The 12135-nt window shown below is 30.8% G+C and overlaps 1 long non-coding RNA gene across 1 annotated transcript; it reads right to left on the reverse strand.

The window, feature by feature from the left end:
- Positions 1-3892: 3892 nt before the first annotated feature.
- Positions 3893-6194, reverse strand: LOC107877319. Its single transcript, XR_001676315.2, has 2 exons — positions 6006-6194; positions 3893-4587 (listed from the first exon to the last, which is right to left on the reverse strand). It is a non-coding gene; the product is annotated as an uncharacterized LOC107877319 (long non-coding RNA).
- Between the last annotated feature and the right edge of the window lie 5941 nt (positions 6195-12135).

Genomic DNA, 12135 nt, shown 5'->3' on the forward strand with positions numbered 1-12135 from the left:
TATTTTACCATGGATGAGTTGTCTTTCTTTAAGGTTTGTAATTGCAACCTTAGTTGCATTATCCTAGCCTTGGATTGCGATGCAAACATCGTCTCAAGTGTCTGTCCAACAGCCTGAGATATTGTTCAACTGACTACTTGAGCTAAAACACTACTAGAAAACAGTATTTTTTCGACAACCGATGTAGTCAAAAAATAAGGTATTTCCGACAGCTTTCCGACTGTTTCATGGTAGTTAGAATATAGCTTGTCGGAAAAAAAATATCCGACTACTGTAGTCGGAAATTTCCGACTATGGTAGTCGGAAGATTAATAAACTAATTTAAAATAATTATTTAAAAATTATAAATCTTCCGACTATCGTAGTCGGATATTTAATAAATAATTATTTAATAATTATAATTATTTCAACTATTATAGTTGAAAAATTAATAAATAATTATTTAGTAATTATAATTAGTTCGACTACTGTAGTCAAAAAATTAATAAATAATTATTTAATAATTATAATTGTTCTGACTACTGTAGTCAGAAAATTAATAAATATTATTTAATAATTACTATTCCGACTACTTTAGTAAGAATTTTAATAAATAAATATTTTTTCGATTACTGTGGTCAGAAACTAATAAAAACATATTTAATAAAATAATCATTCCGACTACTGTAATCGAAACATTAATAAATAATTAAATAATAATTATTCTTCTGACTACTTTAGTCAGAATTTTAATAAAAATATTCATTTAATAATTGTATAATAAAAATCTTGAATTAGCTTATACTGCTCTCAGATTATAAACAACATAACTAATGTATTTTTCACAGTAGGATCAAACACGATAAAAAATTATAAATTCAACCACTTTAAAACATCCAAAACAAACATCGAGTCAAATAGTTTAAACATTTAAATGTCACAACCAAGAACAATAACAATAACTACAATCTAATTATCATCGAGTTCACTCTCTTCCTCATCATGAAATACTTGAGGCATGTGCTTCTTAACCAACTCCTAAAATTTAGAAAACTTAGCATCATTAGCTGCACATTGCTGCATCAACTCCACAATTTGCTTTTTCATTGCTTCTATTTCTTTCATAGTTTGCAAAGTAGAAGAGGAATTGGAAAACAACGAAGGACTACTCGAGGATTGGAGAACCCCTTTCCCGTAGGATCTATCTTTCTTTGGACCACTTACCACAGCTGTCCATATATTAGTCATATCTACAAGTGATGGTTGGACCATGTTACCATCCTCTGAAGTAGGTTGGTTTGACGCCAATCTTCTATGCTTTTTTGAAAATTTTCCTGAAAGAAAAATTATTTGTCAGTATGTAAACAAGCTAAGTTGAGTAATAATAAAAAAATGTATGTAAAAGTTATTATCTTACATATGCATCCTTAACACGCATTTTGACCCAATCTCCTCTTGTACCGTCCTTCTTTTTCTTCTTATGCGTCTCTTCGTAGACCTCAAGAAAAGTGGGCCCTTTTCCCCTATTTTCATATTCCTGCAAATTTTTAGAAAAAAGATAATTCAAGTATGAACTAACTGATTTCTCAAACAACCAGATGTGAAATGAAATCCAAAGCCAAAAGTGGTAGAAACTGACACTTGTTTAGGAATGAGGCACAGTTATTGTGAATTGTACATTCAGTTACATCTCAGTTTTAAAAAAGGAAAATATTGAACAGTACAATATTTAGAAGTAATTAAATCAAAGCCATATTACACAAAACACAAATGGTCACAAAAAAAATCTAAACTCAGGTACCTATATTCATTACTAAAAACTGGCCAAAAAGCGACGCAGAAAAAAGCGACGGACTGTTTCGCTTTAAAAAATAATGAGAAAAACGATGTTGGCCATCGTTTTTTTAGTTTAATTTTAATTTTTATTTATTTTTTATTAAAATCGACGGCCAACGTCTTAATATTCGTCACTTTTTTTTACGAATTTTTGTGCCAAGTAATTAAAAATAATTTATAATTTTTTTTAATAAAAGCGACGAACAACGTCGTAATTTATTAAAAACTAATAATTATTATTTTTTAAAAATAAAAGTAGTTCGTTGATTTTTAAATTTGATTTTTATTTTTATTTATTTTTATTTTAAGCGATGGAGAACGTCGCTATAATTTTTATTTTATAAAATTTTAATTCTAGAAAAGCGACGTTGTCCGTCGCAATTTGTAATTATTTTTATTTTTTTTTATTTTTACAAAAAGCAACGGACAGCGGTGACTCATGCTAACCACTTGTTTCTTGAGTTCCGTCGTCACCGTTCTCCATCTCCCGATTCAAGTAGCAAAGAAGAAACAGAAAGTGATGAGTTTGTTGACACTACTCCTTAGTGTTAGTTGAATTTGCTTCTAGACTTTTTTTAGACTTTAATTTTTGAACTTAACTTTTAACTTTTGAATTTAGAAGCTTAAAGACTTTTAAGTGCTTTGAGTGTTTTTGAATATTGGATAAGTGTTTTGGATGTTGCTGAAGCGTTGATGATTTGAATTACTTAAATGTTTTGATGATGTAGTTCTTTGTATGATTAGTGATATCTGTTGCATGACGTATATATTAAATTGTATTTATTTAGCTGGTGGGATGTAGAAAATGCAAATATCCGCATTCCAAAAAAATGCAGAAAAGCGACGAACAGGGTCTCTTTTGTCCGTTGCCTTTTTTAAATATATTTGCGTCGCTTTTTAAACCAATAATTTTTTTTAAAAAATAAACGACGGTGGCCGTTGCTTTTTATTCATTATGCAGAACAAAGAGCGACGACCAACATCACTTTTTATTAATTATGAAGAACAAAAAGCGACGACCTACGTCGCTTTTTTATTAAAAAAATATTTTATTTTTATCAAATTACGACGAACATCATCTTTTTTCTGAAAAAAAAAAATTCAATAAAATGACGATGTCCGTCGCTTTTTGTTCATCATGTGTTCTTCACTGAAGAACAAAAAGCGACGCACAACGTCGCTTTTTTGAAAAGCGACACTGTCCGTCGTAATAAAAGCGACGCAAGCCATCGTTTTCAAAAAAACAATGCCCCTTTTTGAGACAAAAAAAAAAGCGATGGCTTTTCGTCGTTTTTGTCCCAAAAAACGACGCTGGCCGTCGCTTTTGGCCATTGTAGTAGTGATTCTTGCTAGACAGATAACTTGTACTCTGCAAATAAACTAATGATCGACACAACTCAAGAAATAGATAGTATAAACCATCGATTTGTAGTACCTACAGGAACATTCACACTTCCAAATCAATCTAGAGACAAATAAGTTCTAAGTCCCAACCAGAAAGAGAGATTCTAAACAAGGTAGTGGTGGAGTTATATATAGAGCGAGATCAATCTAGAGACGAATAAACATATACAGTGCAACATAAGTATGGAAACAACTACCGGTTTGAAACAACTCCAGATATATATAGTATAAAACATTGATTTGTAGCAACCATTCACATTTACTCCATTACCAAACCACTCGAGAATGCATCGTAAACATTAACTTGTAACTATAAGAACATTGACATTGCTGATTTAAACTGACCTCTCTATATTCTCCCTCTCTATTTTTTGTGTCTCCTTGACTACTTATTTTCCTTTGTTTCTTGTTTTGTGCATATATGGTTTTGTTATAACTGCTAACTCTTTAAGTGCTGCTTGTTTGTGATCCTCTTTAATCAGTTATGCACTCAGTTGGGGGATTTGGGTATCTTAAATTCTGCAATATGGTAGTATAATAGGATTTGCAATTTATGGTCCAAAAATTCCTTATGCTTCCAAAAAAATAAAACATGGTCAATGCACCTTTATGCTTCTAAAAAACTGCATACACTGATACACATACCTAGTGAAATCCCACAGGAGCATATATGTGAATATTTGAAGTTCAAATATTTTTCTATTTTACTACCTTAACACATCTATCTATCTCATTGCAGTTTCTGGGAATACAAGCGAGCTTCAAATAGGAAACATCCAGAAGAACGTTTCTAAGACACTTTTAGATAGTCTAACTGAATGAAAACGACATAATTCCTAGATAACTAGGTTTGGAGATAAGCAGCAGCAGAATACAAAGATATTATAGCTAGATAGATAGCTAGGTAGCTGGCTGGGGCTTGTCGAACCAATTATAATTAAGAGAAGTAATTCCCCAGAGTTACTTAGGATCAGTATCCGCGGGAGGGGGCAAGATTTGTGCAAGAGCTGGAGGAAAAAGATGGGTTGAGATTTGTACGGAGTAGAAATTGAACTGAACCGAACAAATCAAAATTTAAGTTAATATTATCAGTCTTCGTCGATGGATAACGAATCTCATCGAACCTCCAGTGTGTAACGAGCCACCCGTTTCAGACGCTCTATTTGCCTTTGCCCGTTCCTTCCTCGCCCTATATTCAGGAGTATCCCATTTTTCCAATAACTTGATCCACACATCATCATTCAACCAACTAGGATTTTTCAAGGACCTCCGGGCCTCATACAAGTGTTCTTTGATCCGTAGAGCTGCTTTCAACTTGAAAATGCGTTGTATTTTATTTTCATAACAAGACTTCCATGCACACTTTGTCTGCAAAATAGTTTAATATAAAGTCATGAAATGAGTTGATGGATATAGAGGTAAATTTTTTGCCACTTTGGTGCTGTGGTATAAACTTTTGGGAATGTGGTTAGTGTATAATTATATTGTCTACTACAGCAAAAATACGCATGAAATAGGATAAAGACCTCATTTAAGTACTATTGGTCTATGCAGAAAATGCCAATTTGATTTTTAGCATGGATACAAGTAATTAAATGGTGTAAAATTAAGCAGCCATTGTGCACATTGTAGGAGCTTTAGTGCACCGGCTGCCCATTGATCGGTAAAGTTAACTCATTTTTTTTTTGGCTAAGCAAAGTAGAAAAATAGTGTCGGTATTCCATTCATGAAGCCTGTGCACCTTCATCAGGTTTAGTTGGCAATGAGAGATTGTGTTAGTGCACAAATTTGCCTGTTGGTAAATAGAGTAAAATTGAAGAGAGAAAAATGGCCTTTCCCTCCATACTCTCATCGCAGCCACAAAAGTCATGTATTAGAATAGTTGAGTTAGACGAACCAAGTCTTGCATGTGTGTTCACAAAAACAAGAAGACTCTCTAATAGTTTAGTTAGATGAATATAGGAGACACTCGAAGTTGGAAGGATACACAAGTACCGAGCGACAAGTCTTATGACACAGGAAAGGAATTCTCTAAAAATGCAAGGTCGTGGGAGCCCCACTTGGAGACTTAAAATGCTAAGGTTAATGCTATATGTCTACCTTTTAAAGTGCGAAAGCTAAACCATTCACCACAGATATAAAACATCAAACATGTATAAGTTCAACATTCATATGGCTTAGTTCAAGTTGAGGCATCATTGCCACTTCTTTTAGCAATAATCTGTCATCCTAGTAAGTCTTTATATTATATATAGCAACTCTCAGTGTTCTGTTGCTAAATCAGACATGTTATGAGTACGAGTCTGGAGCCAAAAGGGTTAATTTTTGGAGCAAAAATACCGAAGGGGATAATGAATGTTGTAAAAAAAACAAATGGGACAAAACCCCATTCGAATTGGAGTTGGTGGTAAAATGAGGTTTGGAGAAACGATTGTAAATAAAGCCTAAAATGGAAAATTATGCTGCAGGCATCTCGATGAAATCTAAATTGAAAACGTTTTACACAAGAACCCCCTCCTCCTCAGATAATTGAGAGGTTGGTAGATCATATACTAACAATTAAATAGTTAAATATTTGTTCTAGTCCAGTCCGTTGGACCAATATTAAACTGAAAACAGTCCAGATCCACTTACTTGAATGTTACAGGTAGCAAAATGTTACATAATGAGTCCAGAACCTCAGATAATCAGATATGGAAAACCAAAAATCAAAAACCAAAGTTTCACAACATTTGGAACAAACTAAATGGGGATTTCATCAAACCCATACTGGAATAAATTTTTACCTCGAATCACGGGATTCAGTGAAATTGACCTTCAATACCGCTTGTTCACCGTCGCCGTTACCACTCCATCATAACCTTCACCATCAATTTTTGAGAGAGAACGCAGAGAGAAGAGAGCCGAGAGGGTAGTAGCGAGAGAGAGAATTGGGAAAGTTGTGGGATATGTTTAGTTTATATTTTATTTAAATTATTTAATAATTAAATATAAATTATTTATATTTTTTACTATAGTGATCAGAAATACATATTTAATAATTTATTTAAATAATTATTTAAATTTCATATAAGGGCCTGATTATATATTTACTAATATATTTATTTAATTATTTTTATTTTCGACTACAACAGTTAGAATATATATTTCTGACAATTTACCCCCAGATATTCTAGTTGTTGTAGTCACAATTAGTAACGAAAAATATTTTGTTAAAAATAAAAATAAAAAAGTAAATTTTTCGATTGAAGTAGTCGAAAATTTGCGACTAATTTTTTTCAGTCGGAAAATAGCGAATTTCTAGTAGTAAAATTCTTTCGGTGAGGGATGAGAGAATCCAACTCAATAAAAGTTGGTCTTGTTTGATCCATAAATTGTACGCTGGGTTGATAACCACGTCAGTTGAGGTTGCTTCAAAAGAGCTATTTAGAGTTAACTTTGGAGGGCACTTGTGCGTACCATCCATATATCCCTCGAGTTCGCCACCCCTTAGAACTGGGAGAATTTATGATTTCCACACAATATAGTTATAAAGGTCTAATTTGAGAAGATGGGACTGATTAACGTTTGTTGAGAGCGATTAAAAATTCTGGGAAGGGGTTTGCAAAGTGATATTGGTAATGGAGGGAAGTGCCATTATGGGACGTGAGTTTTTGCAAGGCTCCGATACCATGAAAAAAGTTTAAACTCAATGATTATTCACGAAGAGGTTATTCCTCAATATATACAAGATGCTATACAAAGTATAGTTGAACACCAACTCTCTAAGAGATAAACTATACAATTCTAATCAAATATAAATACATAATATGCGACTATTATGGTGTCCTAACAAAAAGAGACAAGTGATTTTTGTGATATTAGTGGGTTAAGTTCTTTAAATAATGCACATAGTTGTTCGACAATTACACTAGTTGTCCCGATAACTATTCAGTTGTACAATAATGTCGAACAACTTATAGTTGTTGGGACAACTTCTATAGTTGTTGAGATAATTTTTATTGTAGCTGGGACGAAATTATAAAAATAAAAAATTGAAAAAAAAATTGTTACTTTTATCTAATTTTTAAAACTTGAAGGACTTAATTAATAAATTTATTTATCGTTTTTAATTGCATCTCCCGTTATTTTGAAGGTATTTAAAAAAGAAATTAAATATCTATTTGATCATTGAATTAATTTAAGATTTTTGAGTGAGTTTAAATAAATCAAATCTTTTCCGAAATCTCCTCCGGACCTCTTTTTGGCCCAAGATTAACCATTGTCTTTTAAAAAAATAAAATAAATGAAACTTGTTCCAAACTATATATTTTATATTTAAAAAAATCAAAACTTTTGTAGTTGCTTATTGTTATTTTTTGTAATGTATCTTCATATCTATTAATTGTAATTTGACGAATTATAATAGCTAATAACTGTTTTATTAGCAATTATTAAAATATCATTTTATAATTTATGATAATGTATTATCTAATTTATTATAAAAATAATAATTTTATATTAAATCAATTTGTATAGAGAATTATGATTTGTGATCAAACCTAGCTAGAACGTAAAGTATCAGTAAATATATTAGATGACATCTTGAACTTGCCATCACTTTTCGCTGGACAACTCAATTATGATTTTTTAACATGTTGAACATTATATATTATCAAATATTTGATCCACTAAATCTTCTATTCGACATTGCAAAAAAAAAAAAAAAAGCATCTCACACGTAACTCAAACACATAAAAGATCATTTCTTTTGAACAAATAAAAGAAAAAGAGAAATTAAATAAACAATATCATCTTTATAGTTATTTTCTTTGTCCCACATTATTAATTCCTTGTTTCCGGCTTCTTTTTTTCGAAAAATTCTTCTTAGCTGCCAATGTATTCCCTAGCGAAAATTATCTCATCGGCCTGGAGTTAAATCTTATGATTTATCTGATGTAGAAATTACTATAATAGTTAGGTGATGTGTTTATCGTTGTTTTTCTGGGTACAATCTGTATTTATAACGTGAACTTTAAAAATAATAAATTTGTTCAAACTATTTTCTAGATTTTTTTTTTTTAGAAAAATCATAAGAAAGAAAGAGTCAAGTCCATTGAATTCACAGTATCGCCTTAAGAAAATTATTCCCCGCGAATATCTGGGTTTAATGGAATTTATCTTCCCATGATAAAATGATTCACTTCAGCAAATAGTGGTACCTCAAATTTGTCGAATTGTGAACTAATTCAATAATTTGTAAATCACATTGAGTTTTTCAAGAAGAAGAGAGTGATTTTACTTCAAAATTTCGTACCTTTACTTGAGAAAATAAAATTAGGTATTTGTTGCCCAAATGTGGTGTTTCAGAAAGAGGCACTTGTGTCCGCAAATGGCCAAACGCCCACAGGTTCTATTTCTATATTCAAACAGTCCATTCGAGGTGCGTTGTGACATGCGTTCGCACATGCTTGGATGTGTCCGGAAATGAAGAATGTTTTTTGTATCGAATTCTTGAATTAAAAAATTATTAATTATTAACTTTCAAATTTCAAATAAAGTTGAGGTCAAGTGAGCGACGACAATGACGCAAGGCTTGTCTTCTTCTTGCCTCACTATCAACACGAAGAAATATTTCTATATTTAAACATGAAAAAGTTTCCACCAATATAAAAGAACACTTCTTCCATAAAGTGAATAAACATTTGCACTTTTCCTTCATTTTTCCTCCTTTCATTTTTCATTTATTTTATCACTTAAAACCCAACATTTATAAAAGTAATCAAGTCACATTTTGCGAGTGACAACCTCTCTCCTCTTAAGAGAGAAAAAAGTGTGACGTTTGATTGAACTAACGTTGATTCAACTCAAGTTACTACTATCCTCGTTCACTCCAATTGTGGCAACATTTTTCTCAAATCCTGGGGGGAGACATTTGTAAAATTAAATCTTAAACATAATTCATACCCCAAAAGCTAGCATAAAAAAAAGAAGGATCGCTCAAGCCTTATGGAAATTTGTTCCTAACTTGAGCATGTCCAAATTACGTGTTGCATCTAATGATTTAATTACCTTACAGTTTGTTTGGATGGTGGTTTGTCATGATTTCATAATGTACGGTAGAGTATGGTAAGATATGATACTGTATAGTATAGTACAATATAATGTTTGGATGGACTGTATCGTTCACAGCTATTGAATAACAATTTTGTTATTTGATCTTATGGTATGATACTGTATCGGAATGGATAAGTTTACTAAAATGCTCCTAATTATTATAAATTTTAAATTTATCAATAATTGTTAAAATAAATAATTTTCTTTCTATAGATTTATCACAAATCATGCCTTATAAATATATTAAGTTGTTAAATTTATGAAAATTCTAACAAAATTAAAACTTTATATTCATGAAATAATCATATAAACTACAGTTACATGGACATCCTACAATAACAGCTGCATGTGATTGTTGTTGTTGTGTATGTTCTGGGGTTATCACCTAGCAAGTTAAGCTGCCACAAATAGCTTAAAAACTTAAGAAAAACGCCAAGTTAATTTGCATAGCTGCATTGGGATTCAAATGCATTGATGAACACAAGTCATTAGATGCATTTATTCCTCCCCAAGTACATGGCAGCAACAAGGAGTGAACATGTACCATAAATTTGGCTGCACTTTGGTTGTATCAAGATTACAAGTTGAATGTTTTCTTTTGGTTGTTATGTAAGACATATGCCAAGTTGGCTTACAACGTACAACAACAACAAAAAAAGGAAAACATTGGGGAAAGATCTAATCAAAGAGGAATAAATTGAAATGAGTTTTATGCTTATCTTTTGAAATAGAGAGGAATTGATTTTGTGAATACGAGGTTTGAGAATGGTGGAGAACAACATAGAGGAGGAATTAAGTAGAAAAACGTAAAACTAAAAATATATTAGGGTTGAAAGCGATATAGGGTAAAGGATAAAATAGGATTAGATAATATTATATAAGGACATAATTGGAAAAAGAAATAAGAAAACCATGGGAAACCACGAAATTGGTGGTTCGATAAATTGAGGTATTTCATGGTTATCAAACCATAAAAATATATCATACCATATCATACTTTTTATAAAACAATCAAAACAAACGTGGTTCCTTGGTAACCATATCATGGGAAACCACCATCCAAACAAGCACTTAGTCAATATGTAACACGTGTATATTAACTATTATCCTCCCTCAAAAATCGACTACATATGTATAATTTCTCCCTTCTTGTGATAAGTTGTCAATTAACGTTGATGAGGTGTTATAACATAAGATACTGACTATATATTATTACATATTGTGTAAGTTCATATACCAATTACATAAAAACATAATACAACATTAATCTCCTCTACTAGAAGTTAAATATCCTTTATTCAATTAACAAAAAGAAAAATGGAAAAAAAATAGAAAAAATGAGTTTACAATGAGCCCGACCAGTAATATAGTGCATGTTTTACTCTTTAGCGTATCCTACTCACTTATTACTCAATAATAGTCCTTTTAAATAATTAAAAGTATAGCAATACTATATAATTTTATAACAAAAACATATATTTAAATCTATATCTATATCTATAATTTATATCTGTATCTATAATCTACAATAGAGAAAAGACATCAAAACCCCCCTGAACTTGTCGCCAAAACTTACTTTAGACCCTAAACTAATCGGATAATTATTTACCCTCCTTAACAACTTTCAAACGAATTTTTTACCACTCTAACTGCTGACGTGACAAATTTTTAAAAAAGTCAGAGCATAAATGGCCAAAAAAATGTGATAAAGGCGGGGTCCACCTTTTAAATTTTACAAATTTTCTTTATCTATATCTATATCTATATCTATATCTATGTCTATAACTATAATATATTAAAAATGTGAAGATCCTTAGAATAGTGATTTGAACTTTTTGCCCTTCATTAAAAGACCCTCCTTTAGACAAAACTGTCTTTTCACTATTTTCTTCAATTTATTATTTAATTATTTATATTATATTAACTGAACTCCTAAAATATATGGAAGGAGAATCAATTAATATTTTTCTTTGTACTTATCAATTAGAAAAATACTCCTAAAATAGCATAGAAAAATATTCCTAAAATGGGACTCTATTTAGGAAATACCTCTATAAATATTGAGATGCACGTTAAACTAAAGAAGAAATCGGTTTACTTACTGAAAAAATATGATTGATGCTAATCTAACTTGATTCGGTTGCATGTCTGATTGGTGCATGCTGAATTTTCTAACCTCAAGTTCTTCACTATTTTTGTCAACATAATAGAATTCAGCATGTGTATATATATCTTCTTTGTTTCATTCAAATCATTTTTTAGGGTCCAAATTTTTGCTCAGACAAGAATTATTTTCATCAAAACAGAAGCTTTGTGATCACTATTGTATTATTTTGTTATAGTTTACAGGTCGTAGATAAATTTACAGGTGGTAGATGAATATCGGTCGACTTTGAGAATTTTTTTTAGGTAAAGATTAGGTTTAATTGTATTATTTTTGTATCTCTATTTTGAGATTTTTTTTTTCTATTAATGTTAAGCTTAGTTGTATTATTTTGATATCTCTATTATCGTATCATTTTGTTATAGTTTATAGGTGGTAGATGAGTGTTAGATGGCTTTGAGAAAATTTTTGTGTAAAAGTTAGATTTAATTATATTGTTTTGATGTCTCTATCATCGTATTTTTTTGTAGCAGTTTATAGGTAGTAGATAAATGTAGATCAGCTTTGATAATTTTTTTTGATAAAAGTTAGGTTTAATTAATTAAATTCTCCAAAAGATGTTGAATGTAATTATTGTATTCATCTTTATTATTTAAACAAATATCTTATTTAGTGTAACGTTTAAATTCAATAGAGTGAGGTACACGCGCGAGGCG

The sequence above is a fragment of the Capsicum annuum genome, chromosome 7 (genome assembly GCF_002878395.1).
Source record: "Capsicum annuum cultivar UCD-10X-F1 chromosome 7, UCD10Xv1.1, whole genome shotgun sequence".
NCBI classification, from domain to species: domain Eukaryota; kingdom Viridiplantae; phylum Streptophyta; class Magnoliopsida; order Solanales; family Solanaceae; genus Capsicum; species Capsicum annuum.